Source organism: Rhinoderma darwinii, assembly GCF_050947455.1.
Source record: "Rhinoderma darwinii isolate aRhiDar2 chromosome 5 unlocalized genomic scaffold, aRhiDar2.hap1 SUPER_5_unloc_31, whole genome shotgun sequence".
Classification (NCBI taxonomy): domain Eukaryota; kingdom Metazoa; phylum Chordata; class Amphibia; order Anura; family Rhinodermatidae; genus Rhinoderma; species Rhinoderma darwinii.
The window spans coordinates 38,683-63,462 of NW_027461789.1; the positions used below are offsets into that span (position 1 = coordinate 38,683).

At 47.7% G+C, this 24,780-nt stretch overlaps 16 non-coding genes across 16 annotated transcripts; all 16 read left to right on the forward strand.

Annotated features, from left to right (window-relative positions):
• The first annotated feature begins 1,157 nt into the window (after positions 1-1,157).
• Positions 1,158-1,348, forward strand: LOC142689720 (U2 spliceosomal RNA). The gene has a single exon (XR_012858566.1). It is a non-coding gene; the product is annotated as a U2 spliceosomal RNA (small nuclear RNA).
• Positions 1,349-2,628: 1,280 nt separating this feature from the next.
• LOC142689722 (U2 spliceosomal RNA) lies at positions 2,629-2,819 on the forward strand. Its single transcript, XR_012858567.1, has one exon. It is a non-coding gene; the product is annotated as a U2 spliceosomal RNA (small nuclear RNA).
• A 1,292-nt stretch (positions 2,820-4,111) lies between these two features.
• LOC142689724 (U2 spliceosomal RNA) lies at positions 4,112-4,302 on the forward strand. Its single transcript, XR_012858569.1, has one exon. It is a non-coding gene; the product is annotated as a U2 spliceosomal RNA (small nuclear RNA).
• A 1,284-nt stretch (positions 4,303-5,586) lies between these two features.
• Positions 5,587-5,777, forward strand: LOC142689725 (U2 spliceosomal RNA). Its single transcript, XR_012858570.1, has one exon. It is a non-coding gene; the product is annotated as a U2 spliceosomal RNA (small nuclear RNA).
• A 1,276-nt stretch (positions 5,778-7,053) lies between these two features.
• On the forward strand, positions 7,054-7,244 carry LOC142689726 (U2 spliceosomal RNA). The gene has a single exon (XR_012858571.1). It is a non-coding gene; the product is annotated as a U2 spliceosomal RNA (small nuclear RNA).
• A 1,277-nt stretch (positions 7,245-8,521) lies between these two features.
• On the forward strand, positions 8,522-8,712 carry LOC142689727 (U2 spliceosomal RNA). Its single transcript, XR_012858572.1, has one exon. It is a non-coding gene; the product is annotated as a U2 spliceosomal RNA (small nuclear RNA).
• Positions 8,713-10,024: 1,312 nt separating this feature from the next.
• On the forward strand, positions 10,025-10,215 carry LOC142689728 (U2 spliceosomal RNA). The gene has a single exon (XR_012858573.1). It is a non-coding gene; the product is annotated as a U2 spliceosomal RNA (small nuclear RNA).
• Positions 10,216-11,495: 1,280 nt separating this feature from the next.
• LOC142689713 (U2 spliceosomal RNA) lies at positions 11,496-11,686 on the forward strand. Its single transcript, XR_012858560.1, has one exon. It is a non-coding gene; the product is annotated as a U2 spliceosomal RNA (small nuclear RNA).
• A 1,308-nt stretch (positions 11,687-12,994) lies between these two features.
• LOC142689729 (U2 spliceosomal RNA) lies at positions 12,995-13,185 on the forward strand. The gene has a single exon (XR_012858574.1). It is a non-coding gene; the product is annotated as a U2 spliceosomal RNA (small nuclear RNA).
• Positions 13,186-14,477: 1,292 nt separating this feature from the next.
• LOC142689730 (U2 spliceosomal RNA) lies at positions 14,478-14,668 on the forward strand. The gene has a single exon (XR_012858575.1). It is a non-coding gene; the product is annotated as a U2 spliceosomal RNA (small nuclear RNA).
• A 1,301-nt stretch (positions 14,669-15,969) lies between these two features.
• On the forward strand, positions 15,970-16,160 carry LOC142689731 (U2 spliceosomal RNA). Its single transcript, XR_012858576.1, has one exon. It is a non-coding gene; the product is annotated as a U2 spliceosomal RNA (small nuclear RNA).
• A 1,300-nt stretch (positions 16,161-17,460) lies between these two features.
• LOC142689733 (U2 spliceosomal RNA) lies at positions 17,461-17,651 on the forward strand. Its single transcript, XR_012858577.1, has one exon. It is a non-coding gene; the product is annotated as a U2 spliceosomal RNA (small nuclear RNA).
• Positions 17,652-18,939: 1,288 nt separating this feature from the next.
• Positions 18,940-19,130, forward strand: LOC142689734 (U2 spliceosomal RNA). The gene has a single exon (XR_012858578.1). It is a non-coding gene; the product is annotated as a U2 spliceosomal RNA (small nuclear RNA).
• Positions 19,131-20,422: 1,292 nt separating this feature from the next.
• Positions 20,423-20,613, forward strand: LOC142689736 (U2 spliceosomal RNA). Its single transcript, XR_012858580.1, has one exon. It is a non-coding gene; the product is annotated as a U2 spliceosomal RNA (small nuclear RNA).
• A 1,289-nt stretch (positions 20,614-21,902) lies between these two features.
• On the forward strand, positions 21,903-22,093 carry LOC142689737 (U2 spliceosomal RNA). The gene has a single exon (XR_012858581.1). It is a non-coding gene; the product is annotated as a U2 spliceosomal RNA (small nuclear RNA).
• A 1,292-nt stretch (positions 22,094-23,385) lies between these two features.
• Positions 23,386-23,576, forward strand: LOC142689738 (U2 spliceosomal RNA). The gene has a single exon (XR_012858582.1). It is a non-coding gene; the product is annotated as a U2 spliceosomal RNA (small nuclear RNA).
• The last annotated feature ends 1,204 nt before the right edge of the window (positions 23,577-24,780 follow it).

The window sequence follows — 24,780 nt, forward strand, 5'->3', positions numbered from 1 at the left end:
AAATGCAATTAATGAATAGATTGCCACCTCTTGTTGTGTGTCGTCTGTGTTTCTGTGTTTCCGGCATTTCACATTGGAACACCTCATTCACCTTCCTTGTCTTCTCTCCGCCCTCCCTTTTAGGTAAGTTAAAGAGCTGCACCTGAGCCAGCCACTGATTGATTGATTGATTGATTGATTGATTGATTGATTGATTGATTGATTGATTGATTGATTGATGCAGCACAACAGTCAAATAGTGGAGTGGAGTAGGGGAACAGCAAACAGCCAATAAAGCAGCCCGCCCGCTCGCCTGCCCGCCACAATGGACCTACCTGTGTACACTAGATGGATGTGATGGAATGTACTGTCGTCCCTACATTTCAAGAAGAAGTAAGAATTGCAGTTGCAACAAAGCCTTGCTTGCCTACAAAGAGAGCAGCAATTTGGATTTGTTACTATGTTACCTAGAAGAATAACAAACTGTGCAAGGATGGAGGTTGTAGGAGCAAGGAGAAGTTGTCTGTAAAGTTGGTGGATGCCTATTTTCCATTTTGCAGTCCCTTGTCTCCCTCTTGTGGCCTCCTGGAGGCAACTAGCTGTGCAAAAAAAAGACAGCCTGGCGGCCGGCTGTTGCAGTGTTGCCCTCTCAGGCAACACTGAGTGACTGACTGAGCCTCACCGTCTTATATAAAGTTCAGACGGAACTTTGCACGTGTCATAGTGGAGCCCTCAGGATTCCAGAGCCAGCTTTCTGACATCATAATGGGGCCTCAGAGATAAAAGCCTGGGCCCAGGCAGTGTTGGTCAGTGCTGCTCAGCAGGCAGCACTGGACTGGACTGGATTACAGCTGATACAAGGTGTGAAGGAACAAGGGGTGGCTGTGGGCATGCACTTGCTGCCGCTGCCAGTGTTTATCTGCATGGCAGCAGGGCATTTGGGCGTTGCCAGGAAGGCGTTTTTATGTAGATTCCTCCTCTTTCAGCACTGCATTGTGGTGCAAGCAAAAGAAGCAAATCCTGTCTGGCTTCCTCTCCGGCCTTTATTCACCTCCCGTGTAGCTGTGAGTGTGTGAGCCTGCAGGGCCCCATGGAATTGCCTAGAAGTAGGCTGAATCGCTGCAAGGGCTGAACAGCAGTATCGGGCAGGCTCGGGCAACGCGCGGCCCGTTCGGGTTATCGCTTCTCGGCCTTTTGGCTAAGATCAAGTGTAGTATCTGTTCTTATCAGTTTAATATCTGATACGTCCCCTATCTGGGGACCATATATTAAATGGATTTTTAGAACAGGGAGATGGAAATAGAGCTTGCTCTGTCCACTCCACGCATTGACCTGGTATTGCAGTATTTCCAGGACCGGTGCACCCTTTCCTTATGTGTTGACTAAAAGCAGATTCCAAAAGTGTTTTTTGTCTTTGCTATTGTTTCTGTCTTTCTGAATTGATCTCCCCTTTTAATCCCATTATTTCAACACCTGTTGGACAATGCATGAGTGATAATGAGCTCATTGATTAAATGCAATTAATGAATAGATTGCCACCTCTTGTTGTGTGTCGTCTGTGTTTCTGTGTTTCCGGCATTTCACATTGGAACACCTCATTCACCTTCCTTGTCTTCTCTCCGCCCTCCCTTTTAGGTAAGTTAAAGAGCTGCACCTGAGCCAACCACTGATTAATTGATTGATTGATTGATTGATTGATTGATTGATTGATGCAGCACAACAGTCAAATAGTGGAGTGGAGTAGGGGAACAGCAAACAGCCAATAAAGCAGCCCGCCCGCTCGCCTGCCCGCCACAATGGACCTACCTGTGTACACTAGATGGATGTGATGGAATGTACTGTCGTCCCTACATTTCAAGAAGAAGTAAGAATTGCAGTTGCAACAAAGCCTTGCTTGCCTACAAAGAGAGCAGCAATTTGGATTTGTTACTATGTTACCTAGAAGAATAACAAACTGTGCAAGGATGGAGGTTGTAGGAGCAAGGAGAAGTTGTCTGTAAAGTTGGTGGATGCCTATTTTCCATTTTGCAGTCCCTTGTCTCCCTCTTGTGGCCTCCTGGAGGCAACTAGCTGTGCAAAAAAAAGACAGCCTGGCGGCCGGCTGTTGCAGTGTTGCCCTCTCAGGCAACACTGAGTGACTGACTGAGCCTCACCGTCTTATATAAAGTTCAGACGGAACTTTGCACGTGTCATAGTGGAGCCCTCAGGATTCCAGAGCCAGCTTTCTGACATCATAATGGGGCCTCAGAGATAAAAGCCTGGGCCCAGGCAGTGTTGGTCAGTGCTGCTCAGCAGGCAGCACTGGACTGGACTGGATTACAGCTGATACAAGGTGTGAAGGAACAAGGGGTGGCTGTGGGCATGCACTTGCTGCCGCTGCCAGTGTTTATCTGCATGGCAGCAGGGCATTTGGGCGTTGCCAGGAAGGCGTTTTTATGTAGATTCCTCCTCTTTCAGCACTGCATTGTGGTGCAAGCAAAAGAAGCAAATCCTGTCTGGCTTCCTCTCCGGCCTTTATTCACCTCCCGTGTAGCTGTGAGTGTGTGAGCCTGCAGGGCCCCATGGAATTGCCTAGAAGTAGGCTGAATCGCTGCAAGGGCTGAACAGCAGTATCGGGCAGGCTCGGGCAACGCGCGGCCCGTTCGGGTTATCGCTTCTCGGCCTTTTGGCTAAGATCAAGTGTAGTATCTGTTCTTATCAGTTTAATATCTGATACGTCCCCTATCTGGGGACCATATATTAAATGGATTTTTAGAACAGGGAGATGGAAATAGAGCTTGCTCTGTCCACTCCACGCATTGACCTGGTATTGCAGTATTTCCAGGACCGGTGCACCCTTTCCTTATGTGTTGACTAAAAGCAGATTCCAAAAGTGTTTTTTGTCTTTGCTATTGTTTCTGTCTTTCTGAAGGGATCTCCCCTTTTAATCCCATTATTTCAACACCTGTTGGACAATGCATGAGTGATAATGAGCTCATTGATTAAATGCAATTAATGAATAGATTGCCACCTCTTGTTGTGTGTCGTCTGTGTTTCTGTGTTTCCGGCATTTCACATTGGAACACCTCATTCACCTTCCTTGTCTTCTCTCCGCCCTCCCTTTTAGGTAAGTTAAAGAGCTGCACCTGAGCCAGCCACTGATTGATTGATTGATTGATTGATTGATTGATTGATTGATTGATTGATTGATTGATGCAGCACAACAGTCAAATAGTGGAGTGGAGTAGGGGAACAGCAAACAGCCAATAAAGCAGCCCGCCCGCTCGCCTGCCCGCCACAATGGACCTACCTGTGTACACTAGATGGATGTGATGGAATGTACTGTCGTCCCTACATTTCAAGAAGAAGTAAGAATTGCAGTTGCAACAAAGCCTTGCTTGCCTACAAAGAGAGCAGCAATTTGGATTTGTTACTATGTTACCTAGAAGAATAACAAACTGTGCAAGGATGGAGGTTGTAGGAGCAAGGAGAAGTTGTCTGTAAAGTTGGTGGATGCCTATTTTCCATTTTGCAGTCCCTTGTCTCCCTCTTGTGGCCTCCTGGAGGCAACTAGCTGTGCAAAAAAAAGACAGCCTGGCGGCCGGCTGTTGCAGTGTTGCCCTCTCAGGCAACACTGAGTGACTGACTGAGCCTCACCGTCTTATATAAAGTTCAGACGGAACTTTGCACGTGTCATAGTGGAGCCCTCAGGATTCCAGAGCCAGCTTTCTGACATCATAATGGGGCCTCAGAGATAAAAGCCTGGGCCCAGGCAGTGTTGGTCAGTGCTGCTCAGCAGGCAGCACTGGACTGGACTGGATTACAGCTGATACAAGGTGTGAAGGAACAAGGGGTGGCTGTGGGCATGCACTTGCTGCCGCTGCCAGTGTTTATCTGCATGGCAGCAGGGCATTTGGGCGTTGCCAGGAAGGCGTTTTTATGTAGATTCCTCCTCTTTCAGCACTGCATTGTGGTGCAAGCAAAAGAAGCAAATCCTGTCTGGCTTCCTCTCCGGCCTTTATTCACCTCCCGTGTAGCTGTGAGTGTGTGAGCCTGCAGGGCCCCATGGAATTGCCTAGAAGTAGGCTGAATCGCTGCAAGGGCTGAACAGCAGTATCGGGCAGGCTCGGGCAACGCGCGGCCCGTTCGGGTTATCGCTTCTCGGCCTTTTGGCTAAGATCAAGTGTAGTATCTGTTCTTATCAGTTTAATATCTGATACGTCCCCTATCTGGGGACCATATATTAAATGGATTTTTAGAACAGGGAGATGGAAATAGAGCTTGCTCTGTCCACTCCACGCATTGACCTGGTATTGCAGTATTTCCAGGACCGGTGCACCCTTTCCTTATGTGTTGACTAAAAGCAGATTCCAAAAGTGTTTTTTGTCTTTGCTATTGTTTCTGTCTTTCTGAAGGGATCTCCCCTTTTAATCCCATTATTTCAACACCTGTTGGACAATGCATGAGTGATAATGAGCTCATTGATTAAATGCAATTAATGAATAGATTGCCACCTCTTGTTGTGTGTCGTCTGTGTTTCTGTGTTTCCGGCATTTCACATTGGAACACCTCGTTCACCTTCCTTGTCTTCTCTCCGCCCTCCCTTTTAGGTAAGTTAAAGAGCTGCACCTGAGCCAGCCACTGATTGATTGATTGATTGATTGATTGATTGATTGATTGATTGATTGATGCAGCACAACAGTCAAATAGTGGAGTGGAGTAGGGGAACAGCAAACAGCCAATAAAGCAGCCCGCCCGCTCGCCTGCCCGCCACAATGGACCTACCTGTGTACACTAGATGGATGTGATGGAATGTACTGTCGTCCCTACATTTCAAGAAGAAGTAAGAATTGCAGTTGCAACAAAGCCTTGCTTGCCTACAAAGAGAGCAGCAATTTGGATTTGTTACTATGTTACCTAGAAGAATAACAAACTGTGCAAGGATGGAGGTTGTAGGAGCAAGGAGAAGTTGTCTGTAAAGTTGGTGGATGCCTATTTTCCATTTTGCAGTCCCTTGTCTCCCTCTTGTGGCCTCCTGGAGGCAACTAGCTGTGCAAAAAAAAGACAGCCTGGCGGCCGGCTGTTGCAGTGTTGCCCTCTCAGGCAACACTGAGTGACTGACTGAGCCTCACCGTCTTATATAAAGTTCAGACGGAACTTTGCACGTGTCATAGTGGAGCCCTCAGGATTCCAGAGCCAGCTTTCTGACATCATAATGGGGCCTCAGAGATAAAAGCCTGGGCCCAGGCAGTGTTGGTCAGTGCTGCTCAGCAGGCAGCACTGGACTGGACTGGATTACAGCTGATACAAGGTGTGAAGGAACAAGGGGTGGCTGTGGGCATGCACTTGCTGCCGCTGCCAGTGTTTATCTGCATGGCAGCAGGGCATTTGGGCGTTGCCAGGAAGGCGTTTTTATGTAGATTCCTCCTCTTTCAGCACTGCATTGTGGTGCAAGCAAAAGAAGCAAATCCTGTCTGGCTTCCTCTCCGGCCTTTATTCACCTCCCGTGTAGCTGTGAGTGTGTGAGCCTGCAGGGCCCCATGGAATTGCCTAGAAGTAGGCTGAATCGCTGCAAGGGCTGAACAGCAGTATCGGGCAGGCTCGGGCAACGCGCGGCCCGTTCGGGTTATCGCTTCTCGGCCTTTTGGCTAAGATCAAGTGTAGTATCTGTTCTTATCAGTTTAATATCTGATACGTCCCCTATCTGGGGACCATATATTAAATGGATTTTTAGAACAGGGAGATGGAAATAGAGCTTGCTCTGTCCACTCCACGCATTGACCTGGTATTGCAGTATTTCCAGGACCGGTGCACCCTTTCCTTATGTGTTGACTAAAAGCAGATTCCAAAAGTGTTTTTTGTCTTTGCTATTGTTTCTGTCTTTCTGAAGGGATCTCCCCTTTTAATCCCATTATTTCAACACCTGTTGGACAATGCATGAGTGATAATGAGCTCATTGATTAAATGCAATTAATGAATAGATTGCCACCTCTTGTTGTGTGTCGTCTGTGTTTCTGTGTTTCCGGCATTTCACATTGGAACACCTCATTCACCTTCCTTGTCTTCTCTCCGCCCTCCCTTTTAGGTAAGTTAAAGAGCTGCACCTGAGCCAGCCACTGATTGATTGATTGATTGATTGATTGATTGATTGATTGATGCAGCACAACAGTCAAATAGTGGAGTGGAGTAGGGGAACAGCAAACAGCCAATAAAGCAGCCCGCCCGCTCGCCTGCCCGCCACAATGGACCTACCTGTGTACACTAGATGGATGTGATGGAATGTACTGTCGTCCCTACATTTCAAGAAGAAGTAAGAATTGCAGTTGCAACAAAGCCTTGCTTGCCTACAAAGAGAGCAGCAATTTGGATTTGTTACTATGTTACCTAGAAGAATAACAAACTGTGCAAGGATGGAGGTTGTAGGAGCAAGGAGAAGTTGTCTGTAAAGTTGGTGGATGCCTATTTTCCATTTTGCAGTCCCTTGTCTCCCTCTTGTGGCCTCCTGGAGGCAACTAGCTGTGCAAAAAAAAGACAGCCTGGCGGCCGGCTGTTGCAGTGTTGCCCTCTCAGGCAACACTGAGTGACTGACTGAGCCTCACCGTCTTATATAAAGTTCAGACGGAACTTTGCACGTGTCATAGTGGAGCCCTCAGGATTCCAGAGCCAGCTTTCTGACATCATAATGGGGCCTCAGAGATAAAAGCCTGGGCCCAGGCAGTGTTGGTCAGTGCTGCTCAGCAGGCAGCACTGGACTGGACTGGATTACAGCTGATACAAGGTGTGAAGGAACAAGGGGTGGCTGTGGGCATGCACTTGCTGCCGCTGCCAGTGTTTATCTGCATGGCAGCAGGGCATTTGGGCGTTGCCAGGAAGGCGTTTTTATGTAGATTCCTCCTCTTTCAGCACTGCATTGTGGTGCAAGCAAAAGAAGCAAATCCTGTCTGGCTTCCTCTCCGGCCTTTATTCACCTCCCGTGTAGCTGTGAGTGTGTGAGCCTGCAGGGCCCCATGGAATTGCCTAGAAGTAGGCTGAATCGCTGCAAGGGCTGAACAGCAGTATCGGGCAGGCTCGGGCAACGCGCGGCCCGTTCGGGTTATCGCTTCTCGGCCTTTTGGCTAAGATCAAGTGTAGTATCTGTTCTTATCAGTTTAATATCTGATACGTCCCCTATCTGGGGACCATATATTAAATGGATTTTTAGAACAGGGAGATGGAAATAGAGCTTGCTCTGTCCACTCCACGCATTGACCTGGTATTGCAGTATTTCCAGGACCGGTGCACCCTTTCCTTATGTGTTGACTAAAAGCAGATTCCAAAAGTGTTTTTTGTCTTTGCTATTGTTTCTGTCTTTCTGAAGGGATCTCCCCTTTTAATCCCATTATTTCAACACCTGTTGGACAATGCATGAGTGATAATGAGCTCATTGATTAAATGCAATTAATGAATAGATTGCCACCTCTTGTTGTGTGTCGTCTGTGTTTCTGTGTTTCCGGCATTTCACATTGGAACACCTCATTCACCTTCCTTGTCTTCTCTCCGCCCTCCCTTTTAGGTAAGTTAAAGAGCTGCACCTGAGCCAGCCACTGATTGATTGATTGATTGATTGATTGATTGATTGATTGATTGATTGATTGATTGATTGATTGATTGATGCAGCACAACAGTCAAATAGTGGAGTGGAGTAGGGGAACAGCAAACAGCCAATAAAGCAGCCCGCCCGCTCGCCTGCCCGCCACAATGGACCTACCTGTGTACACTAGATGGATGTGATGGAATGTACTGTCGTCCCTACATTTCAAGAAGAAGTAAGAATTGCAGTTGCAACAAAGCCTTGCTTGCCTACAAAGAGAGCAGCAATTTGGATTTGTTACTATGTTACCTAGAAGAATAACAAACTGTGCAAGGATGGAGGTTGTAGGAGCAAGGAGAAGTTGTCTGTAAAGTTGGTGGATGCCTATTTTCCATTTTGCAGTCCCTTGTCTCCCTCTTGTGGCCTCCTGGAGGCAACTAGCTGTGCAAAAAAAAGACAGCCTGGCGGCCGGCTGTTGCAGTGTTGCCCTCTCAGGCAACACTGAGTGACTGACTGAGCCTCACCGTCTTATATAAAGTTCAGACGGAACTTTGCACGTGTCATAGTGGAGCCCTCAGGATTCCAGAGCCAGCTTTCTGACATCATAATGGGGCCTCAGAGATAAAAGCCTGGGCCCAGGCAGTGTTGGTCAGTGCTGCTCAGCAGGCAGCACTGGACTGGACTGGATTACAGCTGATACAAGGTGTGAAGGAACAAGGGGTGGCTGTGGGCATGCACTTGCTGCCGCTGCCAGTGTTTATCTGCATGGCAGCAGGGCATTTGGGCGTTGCCAGGAAGGCGTTTTTATGTAGATTCCTCCTCTTTCAGCACTGCATTGTGGTGCAAGCAAAAGAAGCAAATCCTGTCTGGCTTCTAGCTGTGAGTGTGTGAGCCTGCAGGGCCCCATGGAATTGCCTAGAAGTAGGCTGAATCGCTGCAAGGGCTGAACAGCAGTATCGGGCAGGCTCGGGCAACGCGCGGCCCGTTCGGGTTATCGCTTCTCGGCCTTTTGGCTAAGATCAAGTGTAGTATCTGTTCTTATCAGTTTAATATCTGATACGTCCCCTATCTGGGGACCATATATTAAATGGATTTTTAGAACAGGGAGATGGAAATAGAGCTTGCTCTGTCCACTCCACGCATTGACCTGGTATTGCAGTATTTCCAGGACCGGTGCACCCTTTCCTTATGTGTTGACTAAAAGCAGATTCCAAAAGTGTTTTTTGTCTTTGCTATTGTTTCTGTCTTTCTGAAGGGATCTCCCCTTTTAATCCCATTATTTCAACACCTGTTGGACAATGCATGAGTGATAATGAGCTCATTGATTAAATGCAATTAATGAATAGATTGCCACCTCTTGTTGTGTGTCGTCTGTGTTTCTGTGTTTCCGGCATTTCACATTGGAACACCTCATTCACCTTCCTTGTCTTCTCTCCGCCCTCCCTTTTAGGTAAGTTAAAGAGCTGCACCTGAGCCAGCCACTGATTGATTGATTGATTGATTGATTGATTGATTGATTGATTGATTGATTGCAGCACAACAGTCAAATAGTGGAGTGGAGTAGGGGAACAGCAAACAGCCAATAAAGCAGCCCGCCCGCTCGCCTGCCCGCCACAATGGACCTACCTGTGTACACTAGATGGATGTGATGGAATGTACTGTCGTCCCTACATTTCAAGAAGAAGTAAGAATTGCAGTTGCAACAAAGCCTTGCTTGCCTACAAAGAGAGCAGCAATTTGGATTTGTTACTATGTTACAGCAATTTGGATTTGTTACTATGTTACCTAGAAGAATAACAAACTGTGCAAGGATGGAGGTTGTAGGAGCAAGGAGAAGTTGTCTGTAAAGTTGGTGGATGCCTATTTTCCATTTTGCAGTCCCTTGTCTCCCTCTTGTGGCCTCCTGGAGGCAACTAGCTGTGCAAAAAAAAGACAGCCTGGCGGCCGGCTGTTGCAGTGTTGCCCTCTCAGGCAACACTGAGTGACTGACTGAGCCTCACCGTCTTATATAAAGTTCAGACGGAACTTTGCACGTGTCATAGTGGAGCCCTCAGGATTCCAGAGCCAGCTTTCTGACATCATAATGGGGCCTCAGAGATAAAAGCCTGGGCCCAGGCAGTGTTGGTCAGTGCTGCTCAGCAGGCAGCACTGGACTGGACTGGATTACAGCTGATACAAGGTGTGAAGGAACAAGGGGTGGCTGTGGGCATGCACTTGCTGCCGCTGCCAGTGTTTATCTGCATGGCAGCAGGGCATTTGGGCGTTGCCAGGAAGGCGTTTTTATGTAGATTCCTCCTCTTTCAGCACTGCATTGTGGTGCAAGCAAAAGAAGCAAATCCTGTCTGGCTTCCTCTCCGGCCTTTATTCACCTCCCGTGTAGCTGTGAGTGTGTGAGCCTGCAGGGCCCCATGGAATTGCCTAGAAGTAGGCTGAATCGCTGCAAGGGCTGAACAGCAGTATCGGGCAGGCTCGGGCAACGCGCGGCCCGTTCGGGTTATCGCTTCTCGGCCTTTTGGCTAAGATCAAGTGTAGTATCTGTTCTTATCAGTTTAATATCTGATACGTCCCCTATCTGGGGACCATATATTAAATGGATTTTTAGAACAGGGAGATGGAAATAGAGCTTGCTCTGTCCACTCCACGCATTGACCTGGTATTGCAGTATTTCCAGGACCGGTGCACCCTTTCCTTATGTGTTGACTAAAAGCAGATTCCAAAAGTGTTTTTTGTCTTTGCTATTGTTTCTGTCTTTCTGAAGGGATCTCCCCTTTTAATCCCATTATTTCAACACCTGTTGGACAATGCATGAGTGATAATGAGCTCATTGATTAAATGCAATTAATGAATAGATTGCCACCTCTTGTTGTGTGTCGTCTGTGTTTCTGTGTTTCCGGCATTTCACATTGGAACACCTCATTCACCTTCCTTGTCTTCTCTCCGCCCTCCCTTTTAGGTAAGTTAAAGAGCTGCACCTGAGCCAGCCACTGATTGATTGATTGATTGATTGATTGATTGATTGATTGATTGATGCAGCACAACAGTCAAATAGTGGAGTGGAGTAGGGGAACAGCAAACAGCCAATAAAGCAGCCCGCCCGCTCGCCTGCCCGCCACAATGGACCTACCTGTGTACACTAGATGGATGTGATGGAATGTACTGTCGTCCCTACATTTCAAGAAGAAGTAAGAATTGCAGTTGCAACAAAGCCTTGCTTGCCTACAAAGAGAGCAGCAATTTGGATTTGTTACTATGTTACCTAGAAGAATAACAAACTGTGCAAGGATGGAGGTTGTAGGAGCAAGGAGAAGTTGTCTGTAAAGTTGGTGGATGCCTATTTTCCATTTTGCAGTCCCTTGTCTCCCTCTTGTGGCCTCCTGGAGGCAACTAGCTGTGCAAAAAAAAGACAGCCTGGCGGCCGGCTGTTGCAGTGTTGCCCTCTCAGGCAACACTGAGTGACTGACTGAGCCTCACCGTCTTATATAAAGTTCAGACGGAACTTTGCACGTGTCATAGTGGAGCCCTCAGGATTCCAGAGCCAGCTTTCTGACATCATAATGGGGCCTCAGAGATAAAAGCCTGGGCCCAGGCAGTGTTGGTCAGTGCTGCTCAGCAGGCAGCACTGGACTGGACTGGATTACAGCTGATACAAGGTGTGAAGGAACAAGGGGTGGCTGTGGGCATGCACTTGCTGCCGCTGCCAGTGTTTATCTGCATGGCAGCAGGGCATTTGGGCGTTGCCAGGAAGGCGTTTTTATGTAGATTCCTCCTCTTTCAGCACTGCATTGTGGTGCAAGCAAAAGAAGCAAATCCTGTCTGGCTTCCTCTCCGGCCTTTATTCACCTCCCGTGTAGCTGTGAGTGTGTGAGCCTGCAGGGCCCCATGGAATTGCCTAGAAGTAGGCTGAATCGCTGCAAGGGCTGAACAGCAGTATCGGGCAGGCTCGGGCAACGTGCGGCCCGTTCGGGTTATCGCTTCTCGGCCTTTAGGCTAAGATCAAGTGTAGTATCTGTTCTTATCAGTTTAATATCTGATACGTCCCCTATCTGGGGACCATATATTAAATGGATTTTTAGAACAGGGAGATGGAAATAGAGCTTGCTCTGTCCACTCCACGCATTGAACTGGTATTGCAGTATTTCCAGGACCGGTGCACCCTTTCCTTATGTGTTGACTAAAAGCAGATTCCAAAAGTGTTTTTTGTCTTTGCTATTGTTTCTGTCTTTCTGAAGGGATCTCCCCTTTTAATCCCATTATTTCAACACCTGTTGGACAATGCATGAGTGATAATGAGCTCATTGATTAAATGCAATTAATGAATAGATTGCCACCTCTTGTTGTGTGTCGTCTGTGTTTCTGTGTTTCCGGCATTTCACATTGGAACACCTCATTCACCTTCCTTGTTTTCTCTCCGCCCTCCCTTTTAGGTAAGTTAAAGAGCTGCACCTGAGCCAGCCACTGATTGATTGATTGATTGATTGATTGATTGATTGATTGATTGATTGATTGATTGATTGATTGATTGATTGATGCAGCACAACAGTCAAATAGTGGAGTGGAGTAGGGGAACAGCAAACAGCCAATAAAGCAGCCCGCCCGCTCGCCTGCCCGCCACAATGGACCTACCTGTGTACACTAGATGGATGTGATGGAATGTACTGTCGTCCCTACATTTCAAGAAGAAGTAAGAATTGCAGTTGCAACAAAGCCTTGCTTGCCTACAAAGAGAGCAGCAATTTGGATTTGTTACTATGTTACCTAGAAGAATAACAAACTGTGCAAGGATGGAGGTTGTAGGAGCAAGGAGAAGTTGTCTGTAAAGTTGGTGGATGCCTATTTTCCATTTTGCAGTCCCTTGTCTCCCTCTTGTGGCCTCCTGGAGGCAACTAGCTGTGCAAAAAAAAGACAGCCTGGCGGCCGGCTGTTGCAGTGTTGCCCTCTCAGGCAACACTGAGTGACTGACTGAGCCTCACCGTCTTATATAAAGTTCAGACGGAACTTTGCACGTGTCATAGTGGAGCCCTCAGGATTCCAGAGCCAGCTTTCTGACATCATAATGGGGCCTCAGAGATAAAAGCCTGGGCCCAGGCAGTGTTGGTCAGTGCTGCTCAACAGGCAGCACTGGACTGGACTGGATTACAGCTGATACAAGGTGTGAAGGAACAAGGGGTGGCTGTGGGCATGCACTTGCTGCCGCTGCCAGTGTTTATCTGCATGGCAGCAGGGCATTTGGGCGTTGCCAGGAAGGCGTTTTTATGTAGATTCCTCCTCTTTCAGCACTGCATTGTGGTGCAAGCAAAAGAAGCAAATCCTGTCTGGCTTCCTCTCCGGCCTTTATTCACCTCCCGTGTAGCTGTGAGTGTGTGAGCCTGCAGGGCCCCATGGAATTGCCTAGAAGTAGGCTGAATCGCTGCAAGGGCTGAACAGCAGTATCGGGCAGGCTCGGGCAACGCGCGGCCCGTTCGGGTTATCGCTTCTCGGCCTTTTGGCTAAGATCAAGTGTAGTATCTGTTCTTATCAGTTTAATATCTGATACGTCCCCTATCTGGGGACCATATATTAAATGGATTTTTAGAACAGGGAGATGGAAATAGAGCTTGCTCTGTCCACTCCACGCATTGACCTGGTATTGCAGTATTTCCAGGACCGGTGCACCCTTTCCTTATGTGTTGACTAAAAGCAGATTCCAAAAGTGTTTTTTGTCTTTGCTATTGTTTCTGTCTTTCTGAAGGGATCTCCCCTTTTAATCCCATTATTTCAACACCTGTTGGACAATGCATGAGTGATAATGAGCTCATTGATTAAATGCAATTAATGAATAGATTGCCACCTCTTGTTGTGTGTCGTCTGTGTTTCTGTGTTTCCGGCATTTCACATTGGAACACCTCATTCACCTTCCTTGTCTTCTCTCCACCCTCCCTTTTAGGTAAGTTAAAGAGCTGCACCTGAGCCAGCCACTGATTGATTGATTGATTGATTGATTGATTGATTGATTGATTGATTGATTGATTGATGCAGCACAACAGTCAAATAGTGGAGTGGAGTAGGGGAACAGCAAACAGCCAATAAAGCAGCCCGCCCGCTCGCCTGCCCGCCACAATGGACCTACCTGTGTACACTAGATGGATGTGATGGAATGTACTGTCGTCCCTACATTTCAAGAAGAAGTAAGAATTGCAGTTGCAACAAAGCCTTGCTTGCCTACAAAGAGAGCAGCAATTTGGATTTGTTACTATGTTACCTAGAAGAATAACAAACTGTGCAAGGATGGAGGTTGTAGGAGCAAGGAGAAGTTGTCTGTAAAGTTGGTGGATGCCTATTTTCCATTTTGCAGTCCCTTGTCTCCCTCTTGTGGCCTCCTGGAGGCAACTAGCTGTGCAAAAAAAAGACAGCCTGGCGGCCGGCTGTTGCAGTGTTGCCCTCTCAGGCAACACTGAGTGACTGACTGAGCCTCACCGTCTTATATAAAGTTCAGACGGAACTTTGCACGTGTCATAGTGGAGCCCTCAGGATTCCAGAGCCAGCTTTCTGACATCATAATGGGGCCTCAGAGATAAAAGCCTGGGCCCAGGCAGTGTTGGTCAGTGCTGCTCAGCAGGCAGCACTGGACTGGACTGGATTACAGCTGATACAAGGTGTGAAGGAACAAGGGGTGGCTGTGGGCATGCACTTGCTGCCGCTGCCAGTGTTTATCTGCATGGCAGCAGGGCATTTGGGCGTTGCCAGGAAGGCGTTTTTATGTAGATTCCTCCTCTTTCAGCACTGCATTGTGGTGCAAGCAAAAGAAGCAAATCCTGTCTGGCTTCCTCTCCGGCCTTTATTCACCTCCCGTGTAGCTGTGAGTGTGTGAGCCTGCAGGGCCCCATGGAATTGCCTAGAAGTAGGCTGAATCGCTGCAAGGGCTGAACAGCAGTATCGGGCAGGCTCGGGCAACGCGCGGCCCGTTCGGGTTATCGCTTCTCGGCCTTTTGGCTAAGATCAAGTGTAGTATCTGTTCTTATCAGTTTAATATCTGATACGTCCCCTATCTGGGGACCATATATTAAATGGATTTTTAGAACAGGGAGATGGAAATAGAGCTTGCTCTGTCCACTCCACGCATTGACCTGGTATTGCAGTATTTCCAGGACCGGTGCACCCTTTCCTTATGTGTTGACTAAAAGCAGATTCCAAAAGTGCTTTTTGTCTTTGCTATTGTTTCTGTCTTTCTGAAGGGATCTCCCCTTTTAATCCCATTATTTCAACACCTGTTGGACAATGCATGAGTGATAATGAGCTCATTGATTAAATGCAATTAATGAATAGATTGCCACCTCTTGTTGTGTGTCGTCTGTGTTTCTGTGTTTCCGGCATTTCACATTGGAACACCTCATTCACCTTCCTTGTCTTCTCTCCGCCCTCCCTTTTAGGTAAGTTAAAGAGCTGCACCTGAGCCAGCCACTGATTGATTGATTGATTGATTGATTGATTGATTGATTGATTGATTGATTGATTGATTGATTGATTGCAGCACAACAGTCAAATAGTGGAGTGGAGTAGGGGAACAGCAAACAGCCAATAAAGCAGCCCGCCCGCTCGCCTGCCCGCCACAATGGACCTACCTGTGTACACTAGATGGATGTGATGGAATGTACTGTCGTCCCTACATTTCAAGAAGAAGTAAGAATTGCAGTTGCAACAAAGCCTTGCTTGCCTACAAAGAGAGCAGCAATTTGGATTTGTTACTATGTTACCTAGAAGAATAACAAACTGTGCAAGGATGGAGGTTGTAGGAGCAAGGAGAAGTTGTCTGTAAAGTTGGTGGATGCCTATTTTCCATTTTGCAGTCCCTTGTCTCCCTCTTGTGGCCTCCTGGAGGCAACTAGCTGTGCAAAAAAAAGACAGCCTGGCGGCCGGCTGTTGCAGTGTTGCCCTCTCAGGCAACACTGAGTGACTGACTGAGCCTCACCGTCTTATATAAAGTTCAGACGGAACTTTGCACGTGTCATAGTGGAGCCCTCAGGATTCCAGAGCCAGCTTTCTGACATCATAATGGGGCCTCAGAGATAAAAGCCTGGGCCCAGGCAGTGTTGGTCAGTGCTGCTCAGCAGGCAGCACTGGACTGGACTGGATTACAGCTGATACAAGGTGTGAAGGAACAAGGGGTGGCTGTGGGCATGCACTTGCTGCCGCTGCCAGTGTTTATCTGCATGGCAGCAGGGCATTTGGGCGTTGCCAGGAAGGCGTTTTTATGTAGATTCCTCCTCTTTCAGCACTGCATTGTGGTGCAAGCAAAAGAAGCAAATCCTGTCTGGCTTCCTCTCCGGCCTTTATTCACCTCCCGTGTAGCTGTGAGTGTGTGAGCCTGCAGGGCCCCATGGAATTGCCTAGAAGTAGGCTGAATCGCTGCAAGGGCTGAACAGCAGTATCGGGCAGGCTCGGGCAACGCGCGGCCCGTTCGGGTTATCGCTTCTCGGCCTTTTGGCTAAGATCAAGTGTAGTATCTGTTCTTATCAGTTTAATATCTGATACGTCCCCTATCTGGGGACCATATATTAAATGGATTTTTAGAACAGGGAGATGGAAATAGAGCTTGCTCTGTCCACTCCACGCATTGACCTGGTATTGCAGTATTTCCAGGACCGGTGCACCCTTTCCTTATGTGTTGACTAAAAGCAGATTCCAAAAGTGTTTTTTGTCTTTGCTATTGTTTCTGTCTTTCTGAAGGGATCTCCCCTTTTAATCCCATTATTTCAACACCTGTTGGACAATGCATGAGTGATAATGAGCTCATTGATTAAATGCAATTAATGAATAGATTGCCACCTCTTGTTGTGTGTCGTCTGTGTTTCTGTGTTTCCGGCATTTCACATTGGAACACCTCATTCACCTTCCTTGTCTTCTCTCCACCCTCCCTTTTAGGTAAGTTAAAGAGCTGCACCTGAGCCAGCCACTGATTGATTGATTGATTGATTGATTGATTGATTGATTGATTGATTGATTGATTGATTGATTGATGCAGCACAACAGTCAAATAGTGGAGTGGAGTAGGGGAACAGCAAACAGCCAATAAAGCAGCCCGCCCGCTCGCCTGCCCGCCACAATGGACCTACCTGTGTACACTAGATGGATGTGATGGAATGTACTGTCGTCCCTACATTTCAAGAAGAAGTAAGAATTGCAGTTGCAACAAAGCCTTGCTTGCCTACAAAGAGAGCAGCAATTTGGATTTGTTACTATGTTACCTAGAAGAATAACAAACTGTGCAAGGATGGAGGTTGTAGGAGCAAGGAGAAGTTGTCTGTAAAGTTGGTGGATGCCTATTTTCCATTTTGCAGTCCCTTGTCTCCCTCTTGTGGCCTCCTGGAGGCAACTAGCTGTGCAAAAAAAAGACAGCCTGGCGGCCGGCTGTTGCAGTGTTGCCCTCTCAGGCAACACTGAGTGACTGACTGAGCCTCACCGTCTTATATAAAGTTCAGACGGAACTTTGCACGTGTCATAGTGGAGCCCTCAGGATTCCAGAGCCAGCTTTCTGACATCATAATGGGGCCTCAGAGATAAAAGCCTGGGCCCAGGCAGTGTTGGTCAGTGCTGCTCAGCAGGCAGCACTGGACTGGACTGGATTACAGCTGATACAAGGTGTGAAGGAACAAGGGGTGGCTGTGGGCATGCACTTGCTGCCGCTGCCAGTGTTTATCTGCATGGCAGCAGGGCATTTGGGCGTTGCCAGGAAGGCGTTTTTATGTAGATTCCTCCTCTTTCAGCACTGCATTGTGGTGCAAGCAAAAGAAGCAAATCCTGTCTGGCTTCCTCTCCGGCCTTTATTCACCTCCCGTGTAGCTGTGAGTGTGTGAGCCTGCAGGGCCCCATGGAATTGCCTAGAAGTAGGCTGAATCGCTGCAAGGGCTGAACAGCAGTATCGGGCAGGCTCGGGCAACGCGCGGCCCGTTCGGGTTATCGCTTCTCGGCCTTTTGGCTAAGATCAAGTGTAGTATCTGTTCTTATCAGTTTAATATCTGATACGTCCCCTATCTGGGGACCATATATTAAATGGATTTTTAGAACAGGGAGATGGAAATAGAGCTTGCTCTGTCCACTCCACGCATTGACCTGGTATTGCAGTATTTCCAGGACCGGTGCACCCTTTCCTTATGTGTTGACTAAAAGCAGATTCCAAAAGTGCTTTTTGTCTTTGCTATTGTTTCTGTCTTTCTGAAGGGATCTCCCCTTTTAATCCCATTATTTCAACACCTGTTGGACAATGCATGAGTGATAATGAGCTCATTGATTAAATGCAATTAATGAATAGATTGCCACCTCTTGTTGTGTGTCGTCTGTGTTTCTGTGTTTCCGGCATTTCACATTGGAACACCTCATTCACCTTCCTTGTCTTCTCTCCGCCCTCCCTTTTAGGTAAGTTAAAGAGCTGCACCTGAGCCAGCCACTGATTGATTGATTGATTGATTGATTGATTGATTGATTGATTGATTGATTGATGCAGCACAACAGTCAAATAGTGGAGTGGAGTAGGGGAACAGCAAACAGCCAATAAAGCAGCCCGCCCGCTCGCCTGCCCGCCACAATGGACCTACCTGTGTACACTAGATGGATGTGATGGAATGTACTGTCGTCCCTACATTTCAAGAAGAAGTAAGAATTGCAGTTGCAACAAAGCCTTGCTTGCCTACAAAGAGAGCAGCAATTTGGATTTGTTACTATGTTACCTAGAAGAATAACAAACTGTGCAAGGATGGAGGTTGTAGGAGCAAGGAGAAGTTGTCTGTAAAGTTGGTGGATGCCTATTTTCCATTTTGCAGTCCCTTGTCTCCCTCTTGTGGCCTCCTGGAGGCAACTAGCTGTGCAAAAAAAAGACAGCCTGGCGGCCGGCTGTTGCAGTGTTGCCCTCTCAGGCAACACTGAGTGACTGACTGAGCCTCACCGTCTTATATAAAGTTCAGACGGAACTTTGCACGTGTCATAGTGGAGCCCTCAGGATTCCAGAGCCAGCTTTCTGACATCATAATGGGGCCTCAGAGATAAAAGCCTGGGCCCAGGCAGTGTTGGTCAGTGCTGCTCAGCAGGCAGCACTGGACTGGACTGGATTACAGCTGATACAAGGTGTGAAGGAACAAGGGGTGGCTGTGGGCATGCACTTGCTGCCGCTGCCAGTGTTTATCTGCATGGCAGCAGGGCATTTGGGCGTTGCCAGGAAGGCGTTTTTATGTAGATTCCTCCTCTTTCAGCACTGCATTGTGGTGCAAGCAAAAGAAGCAAATCCTGTCTGGCTTCCTCTCCGGCCTTTATTCACCTCCCGTGTAGCTGTGAGTGTGTGAGCCTGCAGGGCCCCATGGAATTGCCTAGAAGTAGGCTGAATCGCTGCAAGGGCTGAACAGCAGTATCGGGCAGGCTCGGGCAACGCGCGGCCCGTTCGGGTTATCGCTTCTCGGCCTTTTGGCTAAGATCAAGTGTAGTATCTGTTCTTATCAGTTTAATATCTGATACGTCCCCTATCTGGGGACCATATATTAAATGGATTTTTAGAACAGGGAGATGGAAATAGAGCTTGCTCTGTCCACTCCACGCATTGACCTGGTATTGCAGTATTTCCAGGACCGGTGCACCCTTTCCTTATGTGTTGACTAAAAGCAGATTCCAAAAGTGTTTCTTGTCTTTGCTATTGTTTCTGTCTTTCTGAAGGGATCTCCCCTTTTAATCCCATTATTTCAACACCTGTTGGACAATGCATGAGTGATAATGAGCTCATTGATTAAATGCAATTAATGAATAGATTGCCACCTCTTGTTGTGTGTCGTCTGTGTTTCTGTGTTTCCGGCATTTCACATTGGAACACCTCATTCACCTTCCTTGTCTTCTCTCCGCCCTCCCTTTTAGGTAAGTTAAAGAGCTGCACCTGAGCCAGCCACTGATTGATTGATTGATTGATTGATTGATTGATTGATTGATTGATTGATTGATTGATGCAGCACAACAGTCAAATAGTGGAGTGGAGTAGGGGAACAGCAAACAGCCAATAAAGCAGCCCGCCCGCTCGCCTGCCCGCCACAATGGACCTACCTGTGTACACTAGATGGATGTGATGGAATGTACTGTCGTCCCTACATTTCAAGAAGAAGTAAGAATTGCAGTTGCAACAAAGCCTTGCTTGCCTACAAAGAGAGCAGCAATTTGGATTTGTTACTATGTTACCTAGAAGAATAACAAACTGTGCAAGGATGGAGGTTGTAGGAGCAAGGAGAAGTTGTCTGTAAAGTTGGTGGATGCCTATTTTCCATTTTGCAGTCCCTTGTCTCCCTCTTGTGGCCTCCTGGAGGCAACTAGCTGTGCAAAAAAAAGACAGCCTGGCGGCCGGCTGTTGCAGTGTTGCCCTCTCAGGCAACACTGAGTGACTGACTGAGCCTCACCGTCTTATATAAAGTTCAGACGGAACTTTGCACGTGTCATAGTGGAGCCCTCAGGATTCCAGAGCCAGCTTTCTGACATCATAATGGGGCCTCAGAGATAAAAGCCTGGGCCCAGGCAGTGTTGGTCAGTGCTGCTCAGCAGGCAGCACTGGACTGGACTGGATTACAGCTGATACAAGGTGTGAAGGAACAAGGGGTGGCTGTGGGCATGCACTTGCTGCCGCTGCCAGTGTTTATCTGCATGGCAGCAGGGCATTTGGGCGTTGCCAGGAAGGCGTTTTTATGTAGATTCCTCCTCTTTCAGCACTGCATTGTGGTGCAAGCAAAAGAAGCAAATCCTGTCTGGCTTCCTCTCCGGCCTTTATTCACCTCCCGTGTAGCTGTGAGTGTGTGAGCCTGCAGGGCCCCATGGAATTGCCTAGAAGTAGGCTGAATCGCTGCAAGGGCTGAACAGCAGTATCGGGCAGGCTCGGGCAACGCGCGGCCCGTTCGGGTTATCGCTTCTCGGCCTTTTGGCTAAGATCAAGTGTAGTATCTGTTCTTATCAGTTTAATATCTGATACGTCCCCTATCTGGGGACCATATATTAAATGGATTTTTAGAACAGGGAGATGGAAATAGAGCTTGCTCTGTCCACTCCACGCATTGACCTGGTATTGCAGTATTTCCAGGACCGGTGCACCCTTTCCTTATGTGTTGACTAAAAGCAGATTCCAAAAGTGTTTTTTGTCTTTGCTATTGTTTCTGTCTTTCTGAAGGGATCTCCCCTTTTAATCCCATTATTTCAACACCTGTTGGACAATGCATGAGTGATAATGAGCTCATTGATTAAATGCAATTAATGAATAGATTGCCACCTCTTGTTGTGTGTCGTCTGTGTTTCTGTGTTTCCGGCATTTCACATTGGAACACCTCATTCACCTTCCTTGTCTTCTCTCCGCCCTCCCTTTTAGGTAAGTTAAAGAGCTGCACCTGAGCCAGCCACTGATTGATTGATTGATTGATTGATTGATTGATTGATTGATTGATTGATTGATTGATGCAGCACAACAGTCAAATAGTGGAGTGGAGTAGGGGAACAGCAAACAGCCAATAAAGCAGCCCGCCCGCTCGCCTGCCCGCCACAATGGACCTACCTGTGTACACTAGATGGATGTGATGGAATGTACTGTCGTCCCTACATTTCAAGAAGAAGTAAGAATTGCAGTTGCAACAAAGCCTTGCTTGCCTACAAAGAGAGCAGCAATTTGGATTTGTTACTATGTTACCTAGAAGAATAACAAACTGTGCAAGGATGGAGGTTGTAGGAGCAAGGAGAAGTTGTCTGTAAAGTTGGTGGATGCCTATTTTCCATTTTGCAGTCCCTTGTCTCCCTCTTGTGGCCTCCTGGAGGCAACTAGCTGTGCAAAAAAAAGACAGCCTGGCGGCCGGCTGTTGCAGTGTTGCCCTCTCAGGCAACACTGAGTGACTGACTGAGCCTCACCGTCTTATATAAAGTTACGGAACTTTGCACGTGTCATAGTGGAGCCCTCAGGATTCCAGAGCCAGCTTTCTGACATCATAATGGGGCCTCAGAGATAAAAGCCTGGGCCCAGGCAGTGTTGGTCAGTGCTGCTCAGCAGGCAGCACTGGACTGGACTGGATTACAGCTGATACAAGGTGTGAAGGAACAAGGGGTGGCTGTGGGCATGCACTTGCTGCCGCTGCCAGTGTTTATCTGCATGGCAGCAGGGCATTTGGGCGTTGCCAGGAAGGCGTTTTTATGTAGATTCCTCCTCTTTCAGCACTGCATTGTGGTGCAAGCAAAAGAAGCAAATCCTGTCTGGCTTCCTCTCCGGCCTTTATTCACCTCCCGTGTAGCTGTGAGTGTGTGAGCCTGCAGGGCCCCATGGAATTGCCTAGAAGTAGGCTGAATCGCTGCAAGGGCTGAACAGCAGTATCGGGCAGGCTCGGGCAACGCGCGGCCCGTTCGGGTTATCGCTTCTCGGCCTTTTGGCTAAGATCAAGTGTAGTATCTGTTCTTATCAGTTTAATATCTGATACGTCCCCTATCTGGGGACCATATATTAAATGGATTTTTAGAACAGGGAGATGGAAATAGAGCTTGCTCTGTCCACTCCACGCATTGACCTGGTATTGCAGTATTTCCAGGACCGGTGCACCCTTTCCTTATGTGTTGACTAAAAGCAGATTCCAAAAGTGTTTTTTGTCTTTGCTATTGTTTCTGTCTTTCTGAAGGGATCTCCCCTTTTAATCCCATTATTTCAACACCTGTTGGACAATGCATGAGTGATAATGAGCTCATTGATTAAATGCAATTAATGAATAGATTGCCACCTCTTGTTGTGTGTCGTCTGTGTTTCTGTGTTTCCGGCATTTCACATTGGAACACCTCATTCACCTTCCTTGTCTTCTCTCCGCCCTCCCTTTTAGGTAAGTTAAAGAGCTGCACCTGAGCCAGCCACTGATTGATTGATTGATTGATTGATTGATTGATTGATTGATTGATTGATTGATTGATGCAGCACAACAGTCAAATAGTGGAGTGGAGTAGGGGAACAGCAAACAGCCAATAAAGCAGCCCGCCCGCTCGCCTGCCCGCCACAATGGACCTACCTGTGTACACTAGATGGATGTGATGGAATGTACTGTCGTCCCTACATTTCAAGAAGAAGTAAGAATTGCAGTTGCAACAAAGCCTTGCTTGCCTACAAAGAGAGCAGCAATTTGGATTTGTTACTATGTTACCTAGAAGAATAACAAACTGTGCAAGGATGGAGGTTGTAGGAGCAAGGAGAAGTTGTCTGTAAAGTTGGTGGATGCCTATTTTCCATTTTGCAGTCCCTTGTCTCCCTCTTGTGGCCTCCTGGAGGCAACTAGCTGTGCAAAAAAAAGACAGCCTGGCGGCCGGCTGTTGCAGTGTTGCCCTCTCAGGCAACACTGAGTGACTGACTGAGCCTCACCGTCTTATATAAAGTTCAGACGGAACTTTGCACGTGTCATAGTGGAGCCCTCAGGATTCCAGAGCCAGCTTTCTGACATCATAATGGGGCCTCAGAGATAAAAGCCTGGGCCCAGGCAGTGTTGGTCAGTGCTGCTCAGCAGGCAGCACTGGACTGGACTGGATTACAGCTGATACAAGGTGTGAAGGAACAAGGGGTGGCTGTGGGCATGCACTTGCTGCCGCTGCCAGTGTTTATCTGCATGGCAGCAGGGCATTTGGGCGTTGCCAGGAAGGCGTTTTTATGTAGATTCCTCCTCTTTCAGCACTGCATTGTGGTGCAAGCAAAAGAAGCAAATCCTGTCTGGCTTCCTCTCCGGCCTTTATTCACCTCCCGTGTAGCTGTGAGTGTGTGAGCCTGCAGGGCCCCATGGAATTGCCTAGAAGTAGGCTGAATCGCTGCAAGGGCTGAACAGCAGTATCGGGCAGGCTCGGGCAACGCGCGGCCCGTTCGGGTTATCGCTTCTCGGCCTTTTGGCTAAGATCAAGTGTAGTATCTGTTCTTATCAGTTTAATATCTGATACGTCCCCTATCTGGGGACCATATATTAAATGGATTTTTAGAACAGGGAGATGGAAATAGAGCTTGCTCTGTCCACTCCACGCATTGACCTGGTATTGCAGTATTTCCAGGACCGGTGCACCCTTTCCTTATGTGTTGACTAAAAGCAGATTCCAAAAGTGTTTTTTGTCTTTGCTATTGTTTCTGTCTTTCTGAAGGGATCTCCCCTTTTAATCCCATTATTTCAACACCTGTTGGACAATGCATGAGTGATAATGAGCTCATTGATTAAATGCAATTAATGAATAGATTGCCACCTCTTGTTGTGTGTCGTCTGTGTTTCTGTGTTTCCGGCATTTCACATTGGAACACCTCATTCACCTTCCTTGTCTTCTCTCCGCCCTCCCTTTTAGGTAAGTTAAAGAGCTGCACCTGAGCCAGCCACTGATTGATTGATTGATTGATTGATTGATTGATTGATTGATTGATTGATTGATTGCAGCACAACAGTCAAATAGTGGAGTGGAGTAGGGGAACAGCAAACAGCCAATAAAGCAGCCCGCCCGCTCGCCTGCCCGCCACAATGGACCTACCTGTGTACACTAGATGGATGTGATGGAATGTACTGTCGTCCCTACATTTCAAGAAGAAGTAAGAATTGCAGTTGCAACAAAGCCTTGCTTGCCTACAAAGAGAGCAGCAATTTGGATTTGTTACTATGTTACCTAGAAGAATAACAAACTGTGCAAGGATGGAGGTTGTAGGAGCAAGGAGAAGTTGTCTGTAAAGTTGGTGGATGCCTATTTTCCATTTTGCAGTCCCTTGTCTCCCTCTTGTGGCCTCCTGGAGGCAACTAGCTGTGCAAAAAAAAGACAGCCTGGCGGCCGGCTGTTGCAGTGTTGCCCTCTCAGGCAACACTGAGTGACTGACTGAGCCTCACCGTCTTATATAAAGTTCAGACGGAACTTTGCACGTGTCATAGTGGAGCCCTCAGGATTCCAGAGCCAGCTTTCTGACATCATAATGGGGCCTCAGAGATAAAAGCCTGGGCCCAGGCAGTGTTGGTCAGTGCTGCTCAGCAGGCAGCACTGGACTGGACTGGATTACAGCTGATACAAGGTGTGAAGGAACAAGGGGTGGCTGTGGGCATGCACTTGCTGCCGCTGCCAGTGTTTATCTGCATGGCAGCAGGGCATTTGGGCGTTGCCAGGAAGGCGTTTTTATGTAGATTCCTCCTCTTTCAGCACTGCATTGTGGTGCAAGCAAAAGAAGCAAATCCTGTCTGGCTTCCTCTCCGGCCTTTATTCACCTCCCGTGTAGCTGTGAGTGTGTGAGCCTGCAGGGCCCCATG